We start from the raw sequence: 27,550 nt of genomic DNA on the forward strand, positions 1-27,550 counted from the left end.
AAGAAAAACTGAGTCCGAGGTACATAGGTCCATTTGAGATTCTTGAAAAAATTGGAAACCTAGCGTATCATCCTGCGTTGACGCCAAGTTTAGCGCAAATGTACGACGTCTTTCACGTGTCGATGTTAAGGAAATATGAGCCTGACCCGACCCGACCCACGTGCTCAATTTCGAGGAATTGGACGTGGATGACCGTGTGTCATACATTGAAAGCTCGCTTTAGATAGTGAATAAAAAAGAACGAGTTTTACGTACAAAAACCATTCCGTTGATCAAAGTGGTCTGGCAACACCACGGTACTGAAGGAGCAACATGGGAGACTGAAGAGTCGATGAGACAATTGTACCCGTACCTTCTTGAGAAAATTTAGTAATGGTTTAAATTTTGAGGACGAAATTTTTATAAGAGGGAAAGAATTGTGACATCCCAGATTTTCAATTCTGTTTTCTATCGAATAAATCGGGCATTTCATTGACGCGCCTATAGGGTTGTTCTCAGAGTTGATCACTCTCGAGATAATTAGACTATTCAATAAAGTTATTAAGGAATTTTAAGGTAATAAATTTGAGAATTCGACCATGAATCGACTTCTCGACTGTGCTCATCTTTAGAGGCCAGTATGGCACAATATAAAATTGATTTGAGATTAGAGATAGGTAGACTCAACTAAGATGTATAACTAGTTGTGGGTGACACCACTAAATTGGAAAATTCTCGTCGACTGGCCCTAAATTGATTCTTTTGTTGTTTTGGTACCCTGTGTCCGTATTTGAATCCTCGAGATTTTCACGACAACCGAGAGTCGCCAATGCGTCGAGTGGGTTCTTTGTGGCTTGAAAAAAATCGACCATGGGTCATTTGCATTAAAAATTTCTAAAAATTACCTAGTAGCCTAGGTCACGTTAAAAATGCGCTCAAGTGAAATTAACCGCGAATTTAGGTCCGATTTTAGAAATTGAAAATTCCGTCATGGCACAATAAATTCTAGAAACGTCGACTCAGTCTCAGAAGATTTTTCTGAAACCTGAGACTTTTTGGGAAAAAGTCGTCGCATGACCGTTTTTGTTCAGAAAAAAAGCTGATGATTGTTTTTTATCGCAATGCAAGATGGATCTATTGATAAGGAAAATTATCAATTTGATAATTGAGGTGCCAAGTGAATTTGCAATGACCAAATGGGATTGGATTGTAAAAGAATTAAGTCCAATTGAAGTCAAAATGTTGCAAATTCGTAACTCCCCCCATCCACCATCATTTTGGACCAATTCAAGGTTGCAAAGAGAGGCCTTGGTGGCCTCAGGAGAGCCAAGGAATGTTGCATGGCCATAAATGGTCAAGGGGACAAGGCTTTGGAAGATTTGGCCAAGGAGACCCCACCAAGCCAAACTTGCCCCTCACTCCTTCCCCTCTCTCCTCCTTGCCGTCCACCCCATTCCTATCTCTCCTCCTTGCCTTGCTCGACACACCAGTAGCCAAGAAAGATAGCAAGGTGTTGGGGAAAACTCCTTTATTGTTCTGAAGTTGACAAAATGTTTCCATCAGTCTAGTCTCAAGACTCAAAACTCAAAGTCTACCCTCACTGACAATTTCCAGACCGACGAAGAGAAGACTTATCCAGATGGGAGTTTATCTTCAAGGATTTGGTTCATATGGTTTGTAGAAGATCTTACAGCTGGAGATAACACCTCGTAATAAATTATTCTTATTGGAATCAATTCGGATAATCATATCTATTGAAAGGCGAAGTATACTTGGAATGTTCTACTTATGAAAACCTAGATCTTGATTGTATAGGCGAGCAAGATTGGTGGGCTATCATTACATTCCTTAGATGACTTGAGATCTCCTTAATTTATTCTGTCCAACTGGTAGATTAGAAGAATTTATTTGGAAAGTGCCAACAATTGTAAAGGCATGAAGAAGTATATAAAGAAGACGCTCAAGTTATTCAAGTGTGTGCGTGAAAGAAGAATTCCAAAGTTTGAAGCTCTTAGTTCTTTGCTATTTCAATCGTAGAGTTTTATTTGTACTCAAAAAGAGAGAGTAAACACTTGTAAGACTTTGAAGAAGTGTAGTAGAGTCTCTACACTATAAAGTCAAGGACATAAGACTGTAACATCTCTTTTAATCCTTAGTGAAATCCAGCTAGTGGGCTGTCAGTACGGGAGAGTGGACGTAGGCTTGATCTAAGCTGAACCACTATAAACACTGTGTTTCTATTCTCTTTCCCTTAAACTCCTTATTTCAATTTACAGCTTCATATAACTGTTTACTACTGTTTACGTTGCTAACAAATTATTTTGAAGTTTTGTAAAAATTTATTTATCACCTATTCACCCCTTCTAGGTGATCTTACTAGCCCTTTCATAAGGAAGCCGCCAGACCACCTGGAGCCATCGTCGCCGCATGCCGTCGCCATTTTCGCAAGCCGCCATCCACGCGAGCAACCCGCACGCTCGACCACCCTTCTCACCCCTTCACGCCAGTCCAGCTGCTGTCCGGTGACCTGTGGAGCCAAGCCAGAGCTCCTACAGCCATCATGAGCCGCCACCACTGCCCTCCAAGCCACTGAAGTCCCCCACCGGTCCACCGTTGTTCTCACTACACCAAACCAACTTCATTTCTTATGTTTTGCAGCCCCAATCAGCAAGCAGAAAAGTGGGTTTCTAGCTGCCTTGTAGGTCCGTTTTTGAGGTGTTCCCGACCTCGGACCCTAGGCCCGCTTTGGGAAAAATCGTTCCCCGCGATGTTCCCGTCGGTTTGATCCAACCCACACATTAATCAAGTGAGTTTTGCTCCCTAATCCTCACTTAGTATGCTAATGATGCTTAGCGGTTGATTAGATTTAATTAAGTACAATTAGGTGGATATATTATATTAGAATAATTAAATTAGAGACTTATTGATGTATGTTAGGCAAATGGTTAGCGTAGTTAGCAAGTAGATATGCTCTATTATTTATTGAACGAGTCTTGGTAATTTTCCAGGCTCATCTCGGCTTCCAATTAGGCATTACAGGCCTAAATTGGATTTATTGTAATTATTTAATAATTTTCGGAATCATTTAATTAATTTATTTATTTTTTGAAAATTAGGCTAGGATTGCCAACGACCGGAATTTCATGCTGATTGCAGTAATGCTCTCTGTTTATTTAATTGAGTGTCTGATTGTGCAAATTGAATGAACTTAGTGTGAGTGAGTATGTATTATAGCAATTGGATAAATTTGGTAATTGAGTGAAAAATTATTGGGCGTCGGTCTACAACGCCAAAAATATTTGGTGGGCTATATAAAGTGGCAATAATTGTGAAAGTGAAATTGTTATATTTTGGCTAAGGCCAACCGTGTACCCACACACGGCTATTTTAACGGATATGATAGAATGTGAGAAAGAATGCCATACTACGTCGACTCGATGACTAAGGATGTCATCTTGGAGAAGGACGTTATATTTTGTTGGCTCATCGATTCGATATATCACCTTGGAGAAAGCACGTGGGCTCGGTGACTAAGTATGTCAACTTGGAGAATGCACGTGGGCTCGGTGACTAAGTATGTAAACCTGGAGAATGCATGTGAGATCGATGATTAGATATACCCTCTTGGAAAGTAGATGATATTGAATGTACCGACCATGGAAAGGTCGTGGTGACATGTAATCGATTAATTCAATTGATCGATAATTCAATATGATTGATGTGATGTGATGTGATCGTGTATATTTGATATATATACTGACTTGCAGGAAGGAACTAAGGCCAAGGTAAGTTCTCTGACTCATGTTATGCTTAGGCAGCCTTTAGAGTATATTGGCTTCCTAATCGGGTCTTAAAGGATAGAATTCGCTGAGACATTGTCTCACTGGTTATTGTATAACCATTTTCAGGTCCCTAGGTGACGATTGTGGAGAACTAGAAGTCCCGGAGTTCAAGAAGGTGGAAGAAACAGAATCGGCAAACATGTCTGGCTTGTTAGTCATAGGACAGTTCCTTTTTGGTTAAGCGGGTACTTTTGTAAGTGGCCTGATGTTGTGAATAAATCTGTTTGTTATAAAAGATTTGTTTGGTTTGAAAGGTTGTGGAAAAATTGGCCATACTTTTCTATCACATTGTTTTATTGTCTTGGGATTGTTTATATGCTTCCGCGTGCATATTAAAATGAAAGGGTCGGCGATGTGTCCTGAGACGTTGCTATTATATTGACCAAGGTGAGGGATGGGTGCATGCCCGAGGATCAGGGCGTGACACATTGTTTGTATGAACCATTTAGACTGTCTCTTGGAAAAATACCTCTAAACTCATACTTCCCCTTGTTTGACCAAGGTAGTGAGGTCGGGTTGTGACAAAGATCACTCTCTCTAGTTTACTGACATGACCTAGTTATCAATAAAGTTATCATTTCCTTATGTCTTTTTGCTGATGACAAATAGGGGGAGAGATGCTGATGTGAAAATGATGTTGATATGCACTGACATTTCTATAACATATCAAAATAGGGGGAGTATTACATGAGCTTTGTGCTGATATGTTTACTATGTCATCATTGCTCTTAAGGACTTATGATAATCTATGTTTTTCACTCTTATCCTACAAAAGATCATCTAGACTAAATCTCCAGGTTATATGAGTATCTTATGGAGATCTTGTCATCTATATATGGTGCACATTCCTTGAAAAAGATTAGCACATAAACAGATCATTTACTTTTACTGCAAGTTTTATCAAGAATTATCTTTCACATTTGCGGGATAGTTTTGTCATCATAAAAAAATGGAGATTGTTGAAAAAAAATCTCTAAGTGACCAAATTATCCTTAGTATAATATTTACTATGATAAATGCAGATGTTTGTGACAATTATTGAAGACTACATGATGTCCATGGTGTGCTCCAAGTGGTAAAAGCTCATGATATGTCTTAATATGATTTTTCAATAAACAACACTAACACATCTAAAGATCAATTGATGTTGATGTTTCTATTCGAGGCTGTGCATATTAGGTAACTGGTACCAAGGCAACAACATTCATCTTACAATATTCGTTGGTTCAGCAAATTAGCTATAATGGAAGTAGATATGTGTAGCAGCAAAAGGTAAAAGAATGCTTCAAGTGCCATAACTTTGCTCAAAGGAACACTTAAGTGCCATAACTTACGAAAGGTACACTTAAGTACCACATTCGAAGAAAAACGGATCATTTAAGTGCCGCTCCGGCCAAAAGGCTGACATGGCATTTTTCCGGCGAATTGAGCCCAAAATGACGCCGTTTTGTATCGACGTGGTAAAAAAAAAATATAAATTAAATAAATTAAATTTAAAATTAGATTTAGTTAAAATATTTAAATAATAATAATTTTAAAAATAAATTTAGTTAAAATTTAAAAAATAATAATTTAAAATTTTAAAAAAAATTAAAAAAAAAAGGGGGCGGTGGCTAAGGGCTTAGCCACCACCGCCGCCTCCTCGCCGTCGCCGGGAAGGGCCGGCGACCCCGCCGACCGGCGGCAAGGGCTCGCGAGCCCTCTCTTAGATCCCGAGTGGCGAGGGTCGCGGCCCTCGCCCGAGATCCGGCGAGGGTCGGCAGCCCTCACCGGGCCAAGCCAAGGGCCGCCGCCTGCCGGGGTCGGCTCGACGAGCGGCCCTTGGCCGGCCGGGCGAGGGCCGCCGACCCTCACCGAATCTAGGCAAGAGTCGCAGCCTTGCCCAATTTGGGCGAGGGCCGCCGACCCTCGCCGGATCTAGGCAAGGGTCGCAACTCTCACCCAGATCGGGCAAGGGCGTCCGCCGCCGGTCGGCCGGGGTCGCCGGCCCCTCCCCCTCTTTCGCCGACCCTTCCCGGTGACGGCGAGGAGGGGGCGGTGGCGAGGGTTGGGCGAGGGCCGCCACCACCCCCCGCCTCCCCCTTTTTTAATTTTTAATTTTAAAATTATTACTTTTTAATATTTTAACTAAATTTAATTTTAAAATTATTACTTTTTAATATTTTAACTAAATCTAATTTTAAATTAAATTTATTTAATTTTTATATTATTTTTTATCACATCAGCCCAAAACGACGCCGTTTTTGCATTATTTGGCCACATCAGCGTGTAAAACGGCGTCGTTTTGGGCTCGGTTCGGCGGAAAAATGCCGCGTTGGCATTTTGGCCGGATTGGCACTCAAGTAATCCATTTTACTCCGATTTTGGCACTTAAGTGTACCTTTCATAAGTTATGGCACTTAAGTGTCCCTTTGTGCAAAGTTATAGCATTTGAGGGGTCCGCACGTCAGCAGCAAAATCTAGATGATAACAAAAATCGAGAAGCTAGGCTATCTAACAAGTCTATCTCAAGTTGTAGTGGAGGGATAGTAGCATAAGCTATTTTTAGGTAGTTTGCAAATGTTCAAGAAAAGGATTGTATGGACAATTCTATCTTTGGACAATAGCATCAACAGTAACTTCAATGACTATTTGCTTCTCCAATCTACATCCAATGGATAGATTGAATATGGGTATAAAAGAGAAGATCTTAGAAGCCAAAGAAGAGATACATGCAAGTACAAAAGATTGAAAACCTGCCATATGCTGTGTCTCAAGCAAAATGCTCTCTTTTGACTGTTTCTCTGGGTGTTATATTCTTGTTATCTGAGTAATTGTACTAAAGATTAAGTGTACAAGAGTAAGAGCAGCAGCCAAGTCTTGATATTATGATTTATCATATAAAAGGACAAATGCTTGCCGATTGTAACTTTCTGAGCATATTAATAATGTAATCTAGCTCGACTTGTGGCTATTAGTCTGAGAGTGAACGTAGGCTTGGAGTTAAAGCGTAACCACTATACATCATTGTGTACTATTGCTTTTCTCTATTATTTCTTCCACAAGCACACAATACACTCACAAGTTTTGAAACATCACATTGACTAGATCTTTACTTAGTGTAAGCTATTTTCTACAAAAGATAGTCAAAATTTCTAAAACAACCTATTCACCAATCATCTAGGTTGTATTGTTTAGCCCCTAATAAGCTTTCTGCAGCCCTAAACCATTTTTTCTTCACATGGCAAGCTTTAGTAGCCCAAAATGACCTATTTTTGTTAGGTGTGCAAGCACAGCCTCAGAATTTTATTTGCACAATGAGCTTTTGTAGCTTGGAGCAGCCCCATTAATTGGGCGAGCTATCATAGCCTAGGCTCTCTTTCTTCGCATGACAAGCTTCAATAGCTTGAAGTGACCTATTTCCATTAGGTTTGCAAACGCAGCATCATAACTTTATTTGCAGAATGAGCTTTTACAACCTGGAGCGCCCCTTTGACTTGGCAAGCTTTCGTAACTTAGAGTTTTCTTTTTTGCACGATGAGCTTTTACAGCCCGAGGTGCCCCTTTGACCTAGTGAGCTTTCATGGCCTAGAGTCTCCTTTATTTTTCTTGCAAATATCATGTAAGTATTCTTATTCACCTTAGTTTTCAACCAAAAAAAATGTTCATAGATATGCCCCTAATCATGCTCTTTACACTTGCTTTTTCATTACTTGTAAGCAAAATTTAGGTGTTGCATTGTCCTTAAAAGAAAGCTCAAAGAGGTTTCTTTCAAAGAGAAACAACTGTCGACACCTTACTTTTTTTTTTTTTTTTGGTAAAGTAAGATTTGTATTGACTTTTAACCAAGAAGAGCTTTACAGTAAGGGAGTCTCGGCACCAACAAAACTTACACTCATGGTGACAAACATGTCGACACCTTAAATAAAAATAAACAATGGTAAAAACAAAAAAATATATAGTATTAAAAAAATAAAAAAGGAAGGAAAAAATATAAAAGTAGACGAGCATGGATAAATTGAGCCATAAGAATAAAAAGAGTAGAGAAATTTTAGCCAAGTTCCTAGCTATTCTCCTTTTCCCAACACTTTTTTGTTTCTTTCTAAGCCCAACTTTCTTTTAGTCCACGATTTAGCCCATGATAAACCCAACTTTTTCTTTTTCTTTTAGACTCCATTTGTTTCGCGGACAATGTGACGCTTCTGCAAAATATTTTATAGAAAGCCCCTTCTAGGAAAATGTAATTATTTTTTGGTGTTCGGTCTTCTTTCTCTTTTAAGCTCCATTCGTTTCATGAAAAATGTAACATTTCTGGAAAATATTTTCCAGAAAGCCATTTTCCAAGAAAATATAATTATTTTCTAATGTTTGATCAAAACTTGAAATTTTTTTTTTTTTTTGGGTAAGGTAATAATATATTGACTTAAACCAAACTATACAACTCGGAAACTGGCATAAAAAACTTACACTCAATGAGGCAACAAGCCAGGTCAAGTGGAAGGATGCCAGGAAAAGGAAGCCAAAAGCTACCAAGGTAGCAACAGGAAGCCAAACGGCATCCATGAAAAAGCCAAATAGAAAGAAAAGCTACAAGGAAAAACAACTAGACAAGTGAAAACACCCAAAAGGAGCCAATGGCCAAGAACAACACCAACCCTCTGAAAGAAAAGGCAATGAGACCTTGACACGCTAGTAGGTGATGAAACAGCAAAGGCCAAAGCACTTAGTCCGCAAAGATGGCCGGGTCAATACCCCAAATAAGTTGAGTTCTTCTATATCTCAGAGTATCCGTCACTTGGCTAAAGGAGATGGCTTTGTCCCTCACAACTTTAAGTAGGTGGTTCTTCATGGTAGGCACAACGAGAGTCTTGCCCTGAAAGAGAATGCCATTCCAAGTTTTCCAAATAAGATGGCAAAGTGCAGGGGAGGAAAATCTAGCAATCGCCTGAGAGAAGTCATCGGAGAGAAATTTAAGGGCTCAAGAGATAGTATCTTGCCATGGTTTGGTACCATGCCATATAAGGTTGCATTTAGAAGCCCAAAACGAAGCCAAGCCAGCAATAATTTGGCACTTAAAGAAGAGATGATTAATGGAATCTGGTCTAGAGTTACAAAAAACACAAGCACCATCAGGAATCCTACCAAAGGAAAGAAGAAAGACCTAAGTGGGAAGACGGCTCCTCGTGATGAGCCACAAATGGAATTGGTGCCTCGGGGTAATAGATTTACTCCACACAAAGGAATGCCAAAGAACCACATTACGCTTCGCACAAATGGCCTCCCACGCCGAGGCAATAGAAAAAACGCCTGAGGTAGTCTCAAGCCACGAAAACCGATCCAGGGACTGGGACAACAAAGGTAGAGTGTGACCCCACTCTTCAATAAGATGCTTAGTCACCAGGCCTGGAGCGGAATATAAATCAGCAACTGAAGCCTACCTAGACAAACCCGACCGGTAAATGTACATGTCAAAGAAGACCAAGTTGAAGGGGCCCTGTGGTAACCAAGGATCAAACCAGAGAGAAACCGCTTTGTCATTCCTTATACGCCATAGAAAGAATCGCTGAAAGTCCTCCCTCAAAGCAAGGAGTTTCCTCCAAGCCCAAGAGCAAACTGTATGCTTCGGCACAACCCAGAAGTTCTTCTTTAGGTAGATAGAATGGACCCATTTACACCAAAAGGATTCCCTATCAGTAAATAAAATCCGAATATGTTTCAGCATAGAGGCAGTGTTGCTATTGCTAAGGGCCCGAATTCCAAGTCCTCCCTCTTTCTTAGGGAGGCAAACTTCATCCCACGCAACTTTTGCTCCCCAAGTGGAAAATGTTTTTAGCTGTTTGTTAAGGAAATTTTTTTCATGCACTCTTTTTCAATATTTTTTATTATTTTAAAATATAATATTTAATTATTTTTATATTTAAAAATCAAATTTTTAATTAGTTTATATTTTTCTTTTTTTTTTCTTTGTTTTTTGTCTTCCTCTTCTTCGACCAATCACTGTCCACGATGATGGTCGGCAATCGGCCGAAGGTGAGCTTGAGCTTGCTTGACTCCAGCAAGTGAGCTTGAGCTCGCCGCTCGCTAGAGACTCGTGCTCATCGATCTTGGTAAGCTCGAGCTCACTGCTTGCTTGGCTCATCGATTTGGCAAGCGGCAAGCTCAAGCTTGCCAAGATTAGCGAGCCAGGCGAGCGAGCTCACCAAGGCCTCGAGCTCGCCGCTCGCTAGGTCAATGAGCTTGAAGCCCTAGTTTACCATCGATTGAGTGAGCAACGAGCTTGAGCTTGCCAAGATTAGTGAACCAGGTGAGCGGACTCGCCAAGGCCTTGAGCTCACCCCTCGCTAGGTCAGTGAGCCTAGAGCCCTAATTTGCCATCGATTGGGCGATCGACGAACTGGGGCTTGAGCTCGCCGCTCGCCTGGCTCACCAAGGCCTCAAGCTCGCTGCTCGCTAGCTTAGTGAGCTTGGAGCCCTAGTTTGCCATCGATTGGGTGAGCGGCGAACTAGGGCTGGAGCTCGTCACTCGCTTGGCTCACCAAGACCTCTAGCTTGCTGCTTGCTAGGTCAGTGAGCCTAGAGCCCTAGTTTGTCATCGATCAAGCGAGTGACAAACTAGGGCTCGAGCTCACCGCTAGCCTAGCTCGCTGCTTGCTAGGTCGGTGAGCTTGGAGCCCTAGTTTGCCATCAATCAGGCTAGTAGCAAATTGGGGCTTAAGCTCGTTGCTCGCCTGGCTCGCCACCAATCAGGTGAACAACTAGCCTCGAGCTCACCTCGTTCACTACTGATAGGGCGAGCGGCAAGCCTCGAGCGTGCCCTTGGCCAGTCGCCGATGGTCGTCCTCGCTTGTCACCAGCCAAGATAGAACCAAAAAAAAAAAAGGAAGAAATGAAAAAGAAAAAGAAGAAGAATTAAAAATTTGAATTTTTTTTAAAATGAAAGGAAAAAAAGGAAGATAAAAAAGATTAACATGAGTGTGAGATAACAGAAAGTGAGTAGGGAAAATGTTTTCCTTTTTCTCAAAAATGGAAAATATTTTCTCTTATCTTAAAAGATTTTTTTCTTCATGGAAAATGTTTTCCCTAATTGATTCATTTTTCGTGAAACGAATACCAAAATATCCAGAAAATGTTTTCTTGAAAAATATTTTTTATGAAACGAGCATACTCTTAGGCTCAGATTTATTTCCTTTTCACCAAATGAAGTAAAAAGAACGGAGGGCCGGCCCTTGTCTTTCTTGGCTTTCTTCAGAGATTATTCGAAGTTCACTGCTTCTTTTTGGTCGCGGATCATAATTTCCTCACCGCGGGGCACCGATCTTTATCACGGCCCATTGGGGAAGGTGAGGCTACAACGGCTCGCCGCGGGAAAAGAGAAGACCGCGGACTTCCTGCAGCATTTCCGAGCTTCGTCAGTGCCGATTCCTGTGACTCCATCTCACCGAGCGAATCAGGTATGCATTCTCTTCAAACACCCTCTTCTTCCCCGCTATTTGGTAATCGAGAGGGTTGAGCTCCGGTGATGCGCTTGTTGCTGATGGAGTTGGCTTCGGTGAAGGAGAAGCAGTGTCGGAGAAGGCTTGGGAAGAAGAAGACGTAGAAAGAAGAGAAATTAGGAATTTAAGAAAATAAAAGAAAATAAAACAGAAAATAAAAAAAAATAGAAAAATAGAAAAAGTAAAGGTAAAAAAAATCAGAAAATAAAAATAAAGGGTTCGATTATAATAAAGGTGAATTGCTTCGGATCCAATTAGCCTAGTCGGGTCGGGTTGGATGGTCGAGCCATATCGAAAGTAATTGAGTCGGGTAGGGTTAAATGAATGGGCCAATATTGAGCTCAGATTAGGTCAGATTTATTAGAGGCCGAATATTTAGGAGTTGGGCTTGAGCTGTTGCAAAGGCTCAAGCCCATCAGATTGATGTAGTGCTTTTAATAGATTGGGGGCCAGATCCAAAAGTAGGTTATTTCTAGAAAAGTTGGACCGGGCCTAGAGCCCGGCCCAATTTCAAGCTCCAACCTAGATCCACGGGGTTCAAGTCGGCGAGTCGGGCCGGGTTCCTCGGCCGTTTCAAGTCCATCCTCGGAATAAAAAAATTAAAAAATTAATATATCGTAAAAATATTAGAATAATTAAATAAAAAAAATAATAAATAAAAATGAGAAATTTGAAATAAAAATCTGTAGATTTAGGAAAAAATGGAAAATTAAAACAAAATGAAAATTTTGAAAAATGTTTCAAAAATTCAATTTAATTCATTCCAGTGGATATTTAGTCCTTAATCAATTTTAGAATTTTCTTTTTAAATAGACTTCTCTTAGTGTTGAATAAAATTTGAAAATACTTAAAAAATTTTGAAACTCGATTGAATAAGCTCTTAGAGCTTTACAATAGGGATATGTTTTGTGTTATTTCTTTCTAGAGACGATGTTAGGTCATCACTTGTGCATTTCAATTCCATTATATTTGATTGTGTAATTTACATGCATTGGTTGTTGTTTTCTCTTTTAGCATGGTTAGTATTTCAATAAAAACATTGTATGAACACTTAGCAGCTTAGCCTTAAAATAGATGAAAAGGCTACATGAAAACACTTTAGTTGACAATATAATTAAGTTTAAGTATCGAAATGGCACTAACTAGATAATTAGTATAATCAAGTTCCCGAATCTGAAATCTCTGATTTCGTAAAAATTGAGACGACACTCCCACATCTCAATTGATGTCTAGCTAACCTTAATTAGCTAGTGGCGACTCCTCACATGGAATTTTGATAGTGTTAATTCGAACATATTATGGAAAATCTAATGTTGCGTGAGATATGAACTTAGAAGAGCCCGTGCTTAAAATTGATGGACTGTCTTGAATTACTTATTAGATGATGTGTTCAAGCCATCTTCTAAGGATGCCTATTCGAACCGTCTTTCTAGTAAATACCTCTAAATCTATTCCTTTGAGGGCGACCCCTTGAGAGGAGGTTGAGACAAGAATTTTGATGCCTTTTTTGATAATGTTTGAAAGAAATGAGGGAGGGATAAAATGACATATTGACATCTAGGATCAATAATTGAAGAGAAAAACACAAACCTATGATTTGACATCCAAGATGAACGGTTAAATAGGAAACATGAACACGTGATTGTGATGATGTGTTCAAGTTGTCTTCTAAGGATGTCAATTTGGATCATTTTCAAGTAAATATTTCTAAACCTATTTCCCTTGGGGTGGCCCCATGAGGGTAAGTCCTGACAAGAATTTTGGCACCTTTTTTGATAATGTTTAAAGAAATGAGAGAGGACTAAAATGACATATTGGCATCGAGGATCAATAATTGAAAAGGAAATATGAACCCATGATTTGACATCCAAGATGAATGACTAAAGGGAAAACATGAAGACATGACTATAGCTGTTGAAAGATACATGTTTCATGTTGGACCCAAATATTGGGCAAGAGGTCCTTTGGTAAGGGATTGGATGGAGTAGCATTGGTGCTGGTGTCAGATCACCTTTTGTACTTATTTATAAATTTGGTCTTGCTTTTTCTTTGTTAAGTCAATTTTATTAAAGATGAGATTTTTCAACATGCAAGCAGATTTAGATGGTTGTAAATAAAAGGCATTGGACAGATTATATTTCTTAACTAGATCCCCTTAAATACTATCTACACCCTCTTCAATGTTAGCTCCATTTAAAACGTGTTAGTTTACCCATTTTTTAAAAATTATGCCAAGCCAACTTTTTAAAGAAGCTTTCTGAAATACAGGACAACAACAAGATTTATGTGGCTGTAAATAAGGGCATTGGATTGATTGGATTCCTCATTTAGGTCCCATTGTACACTAGCTATACCCTCTTCAATATGGTACTAATAATTCATTCTGCTTCATCGTTCTAATAAATTTATAAGGAGTTTTAGCTGATAGAGGCTTGAGGCTTTGATTATTGATGTCCGACCAGGTCGAAAGTACAAGTCAATACTGACGCAATTTAATTAATATATATGCAATCTATGACCACAATATACTAGCTCTTGTTATGCTAGAACACTAGTATGAAAGATTTCAAACCACTTGTTTATAGGAGTGGCACAAAAAGAATAATGAAAGAAATCTGGATAAAAAAAGTAAGGAAAAGAAATAGTAACGAATCTCTAATTCTAGCATTTAGTACCACTTTGGGGCTGAATAATATGTTTCATAGTTTTAAATGGGTAAATTACTATATAACTAGGTACTAGGTACCGTCATATGAAATTTTCTTCTCCGAACAAAAACTTTAATCGTTTGTCTTTTTTATAAAGTTACCACGTGCTGATTCATTTCCATTGACCATCATTTATTTTCACCTACCCCTTTCATGAAAATAAACTAACATGGCAGTTTCATTTCATAATTTGATAAAACTATTCCTCTTATTTCATGCTACCAAACATGATCAATTAAAGGAATGATGACCTTATTGTCACTAGATAAATGCTAGATTTACTAAGACTGTAAAATTGATTTATTAAATGATGCATCATACTACTATTGGTTGTTGTTTGAGGCCCACTTAACTAAAGAGTAGCTTACAATTTAATATATTCTGTAGTAAATTAATTTTTAAATCAATTTTAATAAGCCTAACATTTTCTTCCCACTTAATTCTAGTCATAGTTCGAATTACAAACAAGGCCGAAATTGTACTCTATGGGTTATCACAGATGACGTACTTATGTTTCACTCGCAACTATCCATCCCCTTTATTCAAGTACATTTAACAGGAAAAGGTATGCTAACATAACTTATGATAGAGGATGGACAGAGAGTGCAGGTTTTTTGGCCTGATATGATGGTTCTGTCGGAATTCATGAAAGGAACGTACATTTAGTGTTTGATTAAATATATGAATGGTCAATACTTGCCCACATGATATTCCTTTCAAAAGTAGATTCTTAACATAACACCATTCTAACAATTTAATTGCATATTTCATTTCGCATCTCTCGTGGTTCTACCAATGTCATTGAGTTATATTTTCGTCCCTTTGTAAGATTGGGAAATGTTGGACTGAGGCACATAGGATAGTAATAGGGCTCCAGGAAAAACGCGTTACCTCACTTTCTTTCTTTTTCTTTTATTTTTCCTTTTATTTCTTTATAAAGTTGGTCTTGCTTGTTCTTTGTCAGGTCAACTTCATTTTTTTGGGTAAAGATCAAGATTTTCGACACACAGTATAAATTTATGTGACTATACAAAAAAGGCATTGGATTGATTGGATTCCTTAATTGGTCCCGTTGTATACTAGCTACACATTCCTTCAATGTGTTATTCACATGTTAGCTTATCTTTTCTAAACACTTGGTCTTGCTTTTTCTACGTTGGGTCAACTTCTTAAAGAGGCTTTCTGACATACAGGACAACGGCGATATTTATGTGGCTATAAACAAAGGGCAATGGATTGATTGGATTCCTTGTTAAGATCCTCTTGTATGATAGCTATTACCTCTTTGCATAGTGTCTTGTAACCAGAGGCTTGCATAGTCTCTTGTAACTAGAGTTACTGAGTCAACAAGTTGGTTATAAAACATTGTGTGAAGCACAGGCTGATCCAAGAGGAATCCTTTTGAGTTCCACCATTTCATTAGTTAATATACCTATCTTTCCGATAGTAATCAATTTCAAAAAAAGTGACAGGGAGTCCATCTTTCTCCCTAACAAGGAATACCCTTAAGTTTTACGTCTCAGAGTTTAAGGGCTTGCTTAAATCCTAGATAAATTAATGTGACTGTAAATAAAAGGCATTGGATTGATTGGATTCCTTAACTAGGTCCCGTCATATACTAGCTGCACCCTCCTTCAATGTGTTATTTGCGTGTTAGCTTATCTTTTTTAACACTTGGTCATGCTTTTTTTTTTTTTTTTTTTTTTTTTTTTTATGTTGGGTCAACTTCTTAAAGAAGCTTTCTGACATAAAGGACAACGATGATATTCATGTGGCTGTAAACAAAGGGCATTAGATTGATTGGATTCCTTATTAAGGTCCTCCTGTATGGTGGCTCCGCCCTCTTCACATAGTGTCATGTAATTAGGGGCACTGAGTCAATAAGTCAATTATAAGACACTATGTGAAGCATAGGGTGATCCAGCAAGAACACTTTTGAGTTCCATTATCTCACTCCAAGCGCAAGAGACTGCTATATCTGTCTACCAACAGTAACCAACTTCAAAAAATTGACACAGAGTCTATCTTTCCCCCTGATTATTTTTCTTCCCTACTTAGTAGGAAATGCCCTCGAGTTTCACGTCTTAGGGTTCAGACAAAGTAGTTTAAGGACTTGCTTGGGTCCAAGATAGATTAATGTGACTGTAAATAAAAGGTATTGGATTGATTGGATTCCTTAAGTAGGTCCCATTACATACTAGCTACACCCTCTTTCAATGTGTTATTCACGTGTTGGCTTATCTTTTTAGGGATATGTACAGTACAAGTCCTAAAACTTGTCAACAAAGTGCAATTGAGTCCTAAAAGTTACAAAAAGTGCAATCAAGTCCTAAAAGTTGTCAACTTGGTTCAATTCAGTCCTTCCGTTAACACCGTTAGTTTATATTAACGGAAATTGCTGATTTGGCTTATTTTAATATTTTCTCTCTCCTACGTGGCAATTAAGGCAAGAAAAATTGTGCACGTAAGCGAAACGACGTCGTTTTGTGGGTATTGCCATTCTCAAAACGACGACGTCTCCCCTCCGTTTTTTTTCACGACGTCTCCTCCTCCGTTTCTCCGTTTCTCCGTTTCTTTACGACATCTCTTCGATTCTTCCTCTCTCGAATCAACGAACCCTAAGCCCTAAATCTCGCAGATCTCTTCCCTCTTCCCCTCTCGAATCAACGCAACCCTAAGCCTGAAATCTCGACGCGAGATCTCTTCCCTTCTTCCCGTCTCGAATCAACGCAACCCTAAGCCCTAAATCTCGACGCAGATCACTGGTGCCTCGCGAGTTGCAGTTCTTCATCAAACGCTGGTGCGAGTACGCGCGACACTCGTCCCACGAGTTGGCGGTGGATCGAGCGGCGCCGACGGTGGAGGCGAGTGGATCGAGCGGCGCCGACGGTGGAGGCGAGGTGAATTTGTTTGCACCGCTCGCTTACTCGTGCTTGACGGGCTAAAGTCTCTCGGACCGGTTGACTCGAGAGGACCCCGATTTCAAATTGAGCAAATATGATTATTTTGGCCACGGTGAGATACTGAGTTTCTTCTCTCATGTGTATTGGGGATTGTGATTACCGGAGCCGAGTCGCGAGGAGGTCGTCCCGGAGGCGAGGGTCGAGGATCGCGATTCCTTGGACGAGGCTAAGCGGAGCTCTCCTAATTACCGAGTGACAGGTAATTTCTGGATGAATCGTGCGTGCGTGTGTGTGTGGAGAATGATTGATTGCACTTGCGCGATGCGCGTCCTCCGTTTGCGTAAATTCTTTTGCTGCTTCTTGCTGGTGTATCCGCAGGCTAGTTGTGGGACTTTGTGTTGTTATGATACCTCTACAATGGAACAAAGTAGCTCGCTAATTTTGTTGTTAGATTAAATCGATACGTTAATCTCATCGAAGTGTTGTGGTGTTCTTCAATTCTAATATGCATCACTGTATTTGTGATTTGTCCATTAATGTAACGATAATATAGTGTTTGATCATTTCTTTCAAGACTATGGCTGAAGTTATCTACAACTTCACTAATTATAGAATTTGTTCAGACAACGACATCTTGAAACTTCAAGTTTTTGGGGGGGAGGGGGTGATGTGCGTATCTTCATCTCTGCATCTATATTTACTTGATTAGATAGGGACATGAGAATAATGTTTTTTCAGACTAAGATAGCAGGGATATGGTATGATGTGGGTTTAAAATGTATTACATATATGTGTCCTCTTGAAACTGGTCAACACTAGCTTTAGAAAGCCAGATTTGGCTTCTTGAACTGTCTATTTTGGTTGCGCTAATGACCGTCTCCATTTAATCATTTCAAGGACAACAATAGCGGTTCATGCTGCTGATATAATTGCTTTGTCAAAGGTGACTGATTGTTTCCTCTTCGTGTTTCTCTTGTAGTTCTATTCCGGTTGCTATAGTTCATGACAATGGTGCTTTGATTTTGAGCGGCAGCTTACTGCTTAGTGCTACCATAGGAGCACTGCCATTTGCTCCAACCTAAGTCAATATGGAGATCGGACGACACAGATGAAACGTGCAGTCTTGTTGAGCGTATACTACACCCGGAACCCAATCTGGTTGGCAACAACTTTGCATTGGACAACTCTGACAGAAGGTAAATGCCCTAGCGATTTTTTGTTTATGATGCTTGAGAGATCATAAACGGTAATCAATTCGATTGAAAACGGTTAGCTGATGTGTCCTCAGACTTGGCTTGAATGCCTACCTCGCTTTACGAGGATAATCACCCATCCCACCACCTTGCTAGGCATTGTAGATGTTTATATATCAAATTTGTCCTTTGTCGTAGTAATTCCATTAATTAAGATCACAGATGCATGCTGAATTTACATTAAAACTCACTCTCACGTTTGGTTGCTAATTCTACTGCTTGGAACGAATATAGATCATTTAAACACTGCCTACAAAAGAACTGTCATAGGTATCAACTTTCATATGATTGTCCTTGTTCATATGCCATTGTGGATGTCGGTTATTTGAATAAATACGTCTTTGCAGTTTCACCATCATTCAATTCTTGTAATTGATGATGTGGATAATCAGCAATTCTGCAAAGCTCGGTATTAGTATTCACTAATCAAGCCTTACGGTTCGAACCATGACTTGGAGAAGCTATCGCCGCTTCAATGATTTAAAAACTTTTAGCATTTAATTAGCAATTGCATCATCCATGAAGGAACCTTAAATGTTTTAGTGAAAGTCATAAAAATAAAGGAATTTTTCTTGCAATAGAATTATCTGCTTTTGGTTTAGTCATAAGTTCATGCTGCCATCTTGGTCAACCTGAATAAAATTTTCTTCTTTTATCTTAGCCTTCTCCCTTCAGGATTAAACTGTCTTCAGCAGAATTTTCCTTGCAATAGGGGGAAAGGAATCTGTAAGTCCATATAACCTTTTTCCCCTTAATACGCTTTCCTTTTGTTGAATACCTCAACAAGAGGAGGACAGGAGATTTGGTTTATAGTTACCTTACATATTTCGAGGGATCACTTCTCCGGAGGCTCCGAGATTTGGGAAAGTTTTCAGCGGGCAGTTCATTGCTCAGGCATAATTAGTTTAGTTTACTATCACTTTCAACTCCTTTTTTGCTGATGCTGGTTTGCTGATGCTTGTATTGGAGGGTTGACTACTCCCAAGGTCATCCATCAACATGGGTATGTTTACCCTACCTATTTCTCTTTACAAGTGAAGTCATTAGTAGTTTTTAGATGAAATTTTACGATTGAAAGTGCTATTTGTTTCTATTCCTTTGTAGGTCCAACGGGCAACAACAAAGTTTATGTCACTGTTTTCTTTGGAGGTAAATTTGAAGTTGGACCGCCCTTAGAATACGTAGATGGAAGGGTCGATGTTGTTGAAGTAGACTTAAGTAAGGGTTCATTATCCAACATAATTTCAGCTGTTGAGGTTCGTGTGGGCGTAAGATAGAAAAGCTCTTTTATAGAGTTCTGGAAGTACTATTCTTGAAGATGGAGTAACTCTTAGGTACTTATGGGATAACTCCGATGTGATAGATCAATTTTATCATCATCTTCACTTTGAAAATATTGAATTGTATGTTGAGCATGTCGATGATGAAGAAACGCTTGATGAGATAGGGGGAGTTGAGATGGAAGCGAAGGTTTGTTTGATGTGAATATAGAAAGTGTTAATAATGTGGCTGATGATGTGTTTGAAAATATAATTGGAAATGCCGATGGTGATGGGAATCAGCTTGAGGGTGAAAGTAGGGATGTGGATGATGAGAATGATGATGCATGTAATTTGGTAGATGTTGAAGAGTCGAGTGACGATGATGATTTTGAATTGGTTAATGCAAGAAGAAATTTAAAGGAATTTTCAGCAAGACATAGACTCAAAATTGGAACTAACATTGAAGAAACTTCTCAATTAGACATTGGCTCTCAAACTCCATTATCAATTGATCCTCTAATGGTGGATGTGTCTGGGTGCGAAACAGAGTACTATGATTCAAATGAAGAAGAAAGTCTTCATTCAGATTTAGATGATGAGAGTGAAAAAGAAGAAAATGATGTTATTTCAAGAAGAATGAGTAGGTTTCCATCATATGATCGAAATTGTAAGAATCCAGTATTTGTTGTTGGCATGACATTTGAAGATTCAAGTGAGTTCAAAGATGCAATTTTGAGGTACTCGGTGGCTGAGCAAAGAGCAATTAAATACACCAAGAACACCACTGGATTTGTAAGAGCTAGGTGTGCCCAAGCTAATTGTAACCGGATGATGTATGGTGCTCTCGATAGCCAAACTGGATCATTCCATTTGAAAAAGTACATTGATGAGCATATATGTGCTATTACTTTTGAGAATAAGAGAGTTTCTAGTTCTTTTCTAGCTAAACACTTCATGATTCTCATTTCTGCAATGCCTAAAGTTAAAGCACCTCAGTTGAAGATATTGGTTAGAGAACAGTTGGGGGTGAATGTCACTGTGAGCCAATGCAGGAGAACAAAGCTAAAAGTGTTCAAGGAATTACAAGGGAATTATAAGAAAGAGTATGCACTGATGTACGATTACTTGGGAGAGCTTTACATTGCAAGCCGGGCGAGCACATTTATAATGAAAGTTGAAAGACCACTACCAGATTCCTTACCATTATTTGATAGGACTTACATTTGCTTTGATGCCTGTAGGAAAGGATTTTTGGCAGGGTGTCGGAAGATTATTGGATTAGATGGATGTTTTCTTAGGGGATTGATCAAGGGTGAGTTGTTGTGTGCTGTGGGGAGGGATGCTAACAATCAAATGTATCCAGTAGCATGGGCAGTCGTAAGGAGTGAGAATAAGGACACATGGAGCTGGTTTATCAACTTGTTGAAAGAAGATCTTGACATGGGTAATGGTAATGGATGGGCCTTAATAAGTGACCAACAAAAGGTATGTAATACTACTATCGCTCATCTTGAATTTGTTTGAAACAATGTATATAATGATTTCCAATATTAATGTTTTCTTTTCTTTCTTTTTTTTATATATCAGGGCCTCATTCCTTCAGTAGTTCAACTTTTGCCAAATGCAGAACATAGAATGTGTGCGCGGCATATATATTCTAATTGGGGTCAAAAATACAAAGGAAAGCAGTTGATGAGACAATTCTGGAAATGTGCTAAGAGTACTAATATGTCAGATTTTGAGGTGCATAAACAAAGATTGAAGGAAATGACTCCACAAGGTCATGATGATCTATTCAGATTGAGCCAAAGCTTGGTCTAAAGCCTTCTTTGACACCGACATAAAATGTGATGTTGTTGATAATAATCTTAGTGAAGCTTTCAATGGTAGGTGTGTGGAAGCTAGGTGCAAGGCCATTGTGAGTATGCTTGAAGATATTAGAATCATGATTATGAATAGAATGCATAGTCAAAGGGATGCATGTGCTAAGTGGACAAGGAATTATGGTCCAAGGATTGTGCATAAGTTACATCGAATACGGTGGCTAGTAGATATTGCCATTTGATATGGAATGGAGATCAAGGATACGAGATTATGGAAAATGGTGACAAATATGTTGTAGACTTCAATTTGAATACTTGTTCTTGTAGAGCTTGGGAAGTTAGTGGAATCCCATGTTGCCATGCTATATGTGCAATACACCACAAGAAAAATGATCCGGTGACTACCTAGCCGATTGCTATAACAAGAACAAATACTTAAGTGCTTATCAATTCATGATGCCTACGTGAGAGGACAAAAATTTTGGGGCAAAACTAATAAAGAAGCCCCTCAGCCCCCACCGATCAAAAGATGCCTGGTAGGCCAAAAGGAGTAGAAGAAAGCAACCACTTGAGCTTGTAAAAGGGAAGGAGAATGACTAAAGAGGGTAAGAGAATGACTTGTTCTACTTGCCATGTGGTTGGACATAATTGTAAAGGATGTCCTCTAAGAAAGGTATTTCTTAACTAATTGATTTTGTTGATTCTAAGCCTGTTGTCTTGTCATGAATGCTTACTATGTGCTTTTTAGGCCCATGCAAATGCACCTGAAGCTCAATCTCAAGCCAATTCCAGTGGATCAAGGCCTAAAAAAAGACAAGTATGTTGTGATAGATTCATGCATTATAAGTTATAAATGTGAAGATTTCAATTTACTAATGATGTATATATATGCAGGCTAAAGCTACAGCAACAGCAAGTACAACTCAAGGAGGATCCAAAGGCCACATCATTGCTTCTGCAGAAGCTAGTGCACTTGTACAAGATAATAGTGGGCAGACAAATTCTTCAGCCAATGCTTTTGCTTTTGAGAATGCGAAGCTAGTGCACAAGTAGAAGATCTTGCTGCCAATGCTTTTGCAGAAGCTAGTGCACAAGTAGAAAGATACTTTTGCCAATGCTTTTGCGAAGCTAGTGCACCAATTGAAGATACTTCAGCCAATGCTTTTGCTTAAGTCGATGTGCCAGCAGAAGATACTTCAGTCAATGCTTGTACAGAACTCACTAGACCAGTGCAAGATACTTCAGCCAATGCTAAAGCTCAGTCTAGTGTAAATGAAAGAGGATGTTGGGCTACTGCTAATGTAAGCGGATGTAGTGGACAAGCCAATTCTTTTGCTGAAGCTAGTGTTAATCAACGACAAGGATTTTTTCGTGCTCAAGCCAATGCAATAGCTAGCAGCAGACCTCAAAAAATCCCGGTGAGTAATACCTCACCAGCCATGCATTCATGTGTTGTAATTACATTGTCACATTCGATTTTTTTTTTTTTTTTTTTTCAGTTTAAAAGACCTGCCATTGAAATGGAAACGATACAAGGGCAGTCACAACCGAACAAGAAAAAGAAAATGGTATGTTTACACAACTCTTAAAAACAACCTTCAAATTCTCAATGTGAGTATGTTTTAACACTTTACAATAGGAACTGATTGTCTCCTTGAACTAAAAACATACCCATTCTTTTGTAGCCTGTCTCAACTGATACAAGATTATCGAAACAATCGGACAAAGGAGTAGTTTTAGGAGCTTCAATGGCAAAAGCGCATCCCCAAGCTAGTGCACAGCCTCAGTCATCTGAAAGTGCTCTTCAAAAGCATGTTGTTGTGAAGTCAAAGCCACCATTGCAACTCCAGGACAGTTTGCAGCTTCAAGCATTAAGAACTTATCCTCGAAAGCACATCGGTGTAAAGCCAAAGCCACCATCGCACCCCCAGGCAAGTTCTCAGACTCAATCCCAAAAACATGTTGCCATAAAGCCGAAGCCGAAGCCGAAGCCACCATTACAACCGCCAATGAGTTCACAGCCTCAGTCATCTCATACTTCAATTGCTCCCGCAAAGCCTATTTGGAAGTGAGTCACAAAAGGCACACCATATACAATTAAAAGCTCACGACTTATGAATCAAGCGCATGATGAACCTGGTGGACCACCCGAGATAGTTCAACCACCCGAGACAGTAGACTTGGATTGACGTGCTTGCTAAATGTGTCTTGTCTCATGAAAGTTGCAACAAGAAATTCTCCTTTAACATTATCTTGGGTGCTGTTTTTGCTGGCCAATTTCTTATATGGTTTGTGGTTTGTAGTGTTTTGTAGCAATCAATTTTAGTGATTTTGTAATTATCAAAGAACGTGTTGGGACTGTGTTTAATGACTCGTCCCTTTTGCTGTATACATTTGAGAATATCGAATCCGTCTGTTTATGATGCTTGGATGCAGTAGTGCAATGTGCAAATTTATCTGCCTAAGAAAAGAGCACCTTTGTTTTGCATCCGTGTATCTGAGGCAGCATGCCATGGTACGTGCATGTTCCTTTTCAGTTTCTTTATTTGAATAGGAGTTTTATATCTGTTGAGCACCTCAGTACAGTCTCCATATATATATATATATATATATATATATATATATATTCACAACTTACATAATGTCAAAAATAAGGTAGCATGCCATGGGGGTGGATTCGGATGCTTCCCCTTGTTCGGACAATGGGGACGGAGGCCTCGTGGTCCTCGAAAGATCTTTTTGTCGTAGTCGTCGTCGTCGCGCCCCCCCTCTTCACCCTCGTGGTCGTCAGGTCTTCTCCTGTGCGATTCCACGTGGTACTAAATGGCCCTTCTCCTTCTCCCCACGGGCTCGTGAGTGATGCTAGATGGAGAGACGTGACTCTCTCTCTCTCTCTCTCTCTCTCTCTCTCTCTCCACAAAGTCCGTCAAATAAATTTCTAATTTCCTATCTCCAGTTGTGACGTGATGGTTTATCAAGGTCCCACTCTCATGCATTACACATAATTTTACACATTAAGCACATAATACAGAATGCCCCTTCACGATCTTAAGGGTCATTAATAAGTACTCTCGAGACACTTATTTAATATAATCGAACGATAGAATATCTAATTCTCATAATGTATGAATTGTGCGAATTGCATGAGTGGCTAATACATGGCACTAGTGTTGTTCATAAGCTTTCTGTCAACTTTTGGATATAAATTTTTTTCTGGTTCATTGAACTTACCGAGCGACTGGACATTAGGACTACGCGAATTTACATGATATTTCAAAGTTAATTGTTTGGAATAATTCAGTGCTCGATGTGAGGTTAAGCCGATGTCGATATTGCATAGTGATGGAGCGTAAACCCGGATGATTTAATTCTCTGGCAATATTAGTCCATTTAGCGGATTGTAAAATATCAAATAGTTATGACGTTGATTCGCTCTGTAATCAGAAGTTATTTGCCAATTCGAAATGATGTACCATATTCACATACATAATAGCTAATTAGACTTATGATGTCACTGACCGGTGTCTTGTCTGTTCTCTTTCCAGCGCTGCCAATATCATCTCTGTACCCGTTCCTTTACTTCATGGTAAGTTCTTACATTTTTACTCAAGTATGATGTATATATATCTGTTCTGTCTACACTAGAGTTATTGTGTCCTAAACAGTATGGTTTGGGATCTGTTTTCCCAAATATTGTCTCTCGAGGGTCCAGATTGTTATTCTCCGTCAAATTAGTCCTAATTTTTTTTGCATTTGTTGCAAATGAAACAAGTATGAGCAAAGTGAACATTGTTTTATCTGACTTTGAAGCATCAAAGATAGCCATTGGCATGCCGTCGCGTGGGATGGTTAAACTCGATTAAAAGTCCCGCTACAAGAGAGGAAGACATCGGGTTTTACGCCGGTTGGGTAGGTGAGATTATTCCGTTGCTTATCTCTGTTCATTGCAGACAACCTGGTTTGATTTTGACTATACTTTTCACTAACAAACTCCTCGAAATCTGGAAGGTTGTTCATTCCTGTTCGGCAGAGCCTTGACGTCGATTTGCTGGGGAATTGTGGCGGACCGATACATGCTATCCCTTGTTGTTCTGTTCCACGAATTTTGCTACCATTCTGATATATGTATTTCGTGATTCCGTAACAGGCTTATGCGAGCGAAATATTCCGTGAGGAGTACCAAGCGCTAGGAGTATCAACCGTAATACGGAACATTTAAAAATCATCATCCAAATAGCATTCACTTTGAAAGAACACACGAAATTGTTTACATTTTCACGCAACATGAGTTTCCTAATTTTATAGGGCAAAAGAGAATCAGGATAAAGTAATTAAATACAAACTTAGAAACAAGGTACTATGGAAGACTTAGAAACTTCTCATTGGCTTTCACATTAAATATAATCCCCATAATGATATAACACATGCATAGAAAAAATCCCAATTGATAGAGCATCTTCCCTTTCTTCACTCGTGCAAGCTCTTCCTTTAAAAGTCCATTTTTCGCCTTTTGCGCCTTCATTTTAGCTATCAGTGAGCTTACATAATCGTCGTTGCATCTGCATTGGCTTGACTCCGATAGTGCTTGATTTCTTTCAAGCAGTTCGACTATCATGTCCCTTGCTTGATCCGGTATATTTGGGTCAACCCACATGAAGAAATTGCAGCAACCTGGACCATCAGACTTAGCACATCCATAAAACCTTCTTCCTGCGTTTTTCTTTGTTTTTGCAATAAGAAGTGGTGATCGAAGACCACAATAGCAGGTTAACTCTGATTCGACCTCATTAGGAGTTACACCACTTGATTTAGAAGTTGTTGCCCTCATTCTTCTTGTCGACATATTAAAAAAGCATATCACAGTTGCAAACTAGCAAAACCTACACCATAGGAGAATAAAGGCATGTTAACCTTCAAAACAAACATGTAATGACAACTTATTCACAGATAAAGACCACATGTCTGTTGTCCTACATTTAATCTTAGCATGTGTCGCAAAATTGTACACAGTAGCTAGAGACCTCTAAGACAAATATATGGCCATACGATATAAATCTTGTTTCCAAGAATAACATGCACATGAAAATAAGTTCATGGAAACTAGAAATCTTCTTTCCTTAACATCATCAAGCAACAAAAAGCATATCAAGCAGTGCATTGGATTCCATCACATAAGAATATGTAAGCAATGGCCAATGAGACAAATCATTTGGTATCGTCATCGACAGTGAAAAGGAACTATATCTATAGATTCAACTTAAAGGATTATGGGACAGCAACAAGCATAAAAAAATGGGGAAGAACAGGAAAATGTTATATCCATAGATAATTCCAAAAGAGGATAATTCTTGACAGAACTGGTTGTTGAGGCAATATATCATTAGGCCATCTAATCTTTAACTGATTTCTGTTAAGTTACAGTTCTTTGAAAACATTCATAGTCATGTGACACCACTAAGCAGGTACTGTGTAACAGTCATATACATTTATCAGCCATGATGATGATTCCAGTGAATAAGTACTGAACAATGTGATGTAAAGAAGTTCAATTTAAACGTGCCTATTTGCACCATAAACGAGTGGAACATTCAAGCGTGAGAGGAAATCCATGCCTAATTTAGCACAAAAATGAGGCTTAAAAAGCGACCTCTACGCAACTATTTGAAACATACTTCAATGGGTTCCGGGTGTAGTATACGCTCAACAAGACTGCACGTTTCATCTATGTCGTCCGATCTCCATATTGACTTAGGTTGGAGCAAACGGCAGTGCTCCTATGGTAGCATTAAGCAAGTAAGCTGCCGCTCAAAATCAAAGCACCATTGTCATGAACTATAGCAACCGGAATAGAACTACAAGAGAAACACGAAGAGGAAACAATCAGTCACCTTTGACAAAGCAATTATATCAGCAACATGAACCGCTATTATTGTCCCTGAAATGATTAAATGAAGACGATCATTAGCGCAACCAAAATAGACAGTTCAGGAAGCCAAATCTGGCTTTCTAAAGCTAGTGTTGACCAGTTTCAAGAGGACACATATATGTAATACATTTTAAACCCACATCATACCATATCCCCTGCTATCTTAGTCTGAAAAAAACATTATTCTCATGTCCCTATCTAATCAAGTAAATATAGATGCAGAGATGAAGATACGCACATCACCCCCCCCCAAAAAAAACTTGAAGTTTCAAGATGTCGTTGTCTAGAACAAATTCTATAATTAGTGAAGTTGTAGATAACTTCAGCCATAGTCTTGAAAGAAATGATCAAACACTATATTATCAGTTACATTAATGGACAA

At 39.1% G+C, this 27,550-nt stretch overlaps 1 long non-coding RNA gene and 1 other non-coding gene across 2 annotated transcripts; one reads left to right on the forward strand and one right to left on the reverse strand.

Moving 5' to 3' along the window:
- Positions 1-22,567: 22,567 nt before the first annotated feature.
- On the forward strand, positions 22,568-23,178 carry LOC104440843. Its single transcript, XR_005550421.1, has 3 exons — positions 22,568-22,660; positions 22,742-22,810; positions 22,928-23,178. It is a non-coding gene; the product is annotated as an uncharacterized LOC104440843 (transcript).
- Positions 23,179-25,974: 2,796 nt separating this feature from the next.
- Positions 25,975-26,983, reverse strand: LOC120292847. The gene is made up of 2 exons (XR_005550463.1): positions 26,915-26,983; positions 25,975-26,122 (listed from the first exon to the last, which is right to left on the reverse strand). It is a non-coding gene; the product is annotated as an uncharacterized LOC120292847 (long non-coding RNA).
- Between the last annotated feature and the right edge of the window lie 567 nt (positions 26,984-27,550).

This window comes from Eucalyptus grandis, chromosome 4, assembly GCF_016545825.1.
Source record: "Eucalyptus grandis isolate ANBG69807.140 chromosome 4, ASM1654582v1, whole genome shotgun sequence".
Lineage (NCBI taxonomy): Eukaryota > Viridiplantae > Streptophyta > Magnoliopsida > Myrtales > Myrtaceae > Eucalyptus > Eucalyptus grandis.